Consider the following 285-nt stretch of genomic DNA (forward strand, 5'->3'; position numbering starts at 1 on the left):
TTTAATGTCCACTAGAGAACATTATATTAACCTAAAATATAAGAAATGTGTATTCTTTCCTTAAATAAAAGCTACAGAATTACCTAATATGATTTACATATATATGACAATTAATGATTATGAATAATAAAGATTTGATAACAATTTTTGCATCCTTCTTCATTTTTGTTTAAATTTATATTATTAAAAAAAAATAAACAATCAAATTAACCATATAATAAAAAAATTATATTTTCTCTTATATGTTATATTTTGAATTTTTTAAAATGACTTTAAATTACAAAA

At 16.8% G+C, this 285-nt stretch overlaps 1 protein-coding gene across 1 annotated transcript in view; it reads left to right on the forward strand.

Annotated features, from left to right (window-relative positions):
* Positions 1-285, forward strand: part of LOC106329662 — a 6,437-nt gene that overhangs the window by 725 nt on the left and 5,427 nt on the right. The gene's annotated exons all lie outside the window — the stretch shown is intronic.

The sequence above is a fragment of the Brassica oleracea genome, chromosome C3 (genome assembly GCF_000695525.1).
Source record: "Brassica oleracea var. oleracea cultivar TO1000 chromosome C3, BOL, whole genome shotgun sequence".
NCBI classification, from domain to species: domain Eukaryota; kingdom Viridiplantae; phylum Streptophyta; class Magnoliopsida; order Brassicales; family Brassicaceae; genus Brassica; species Brassica oleracea.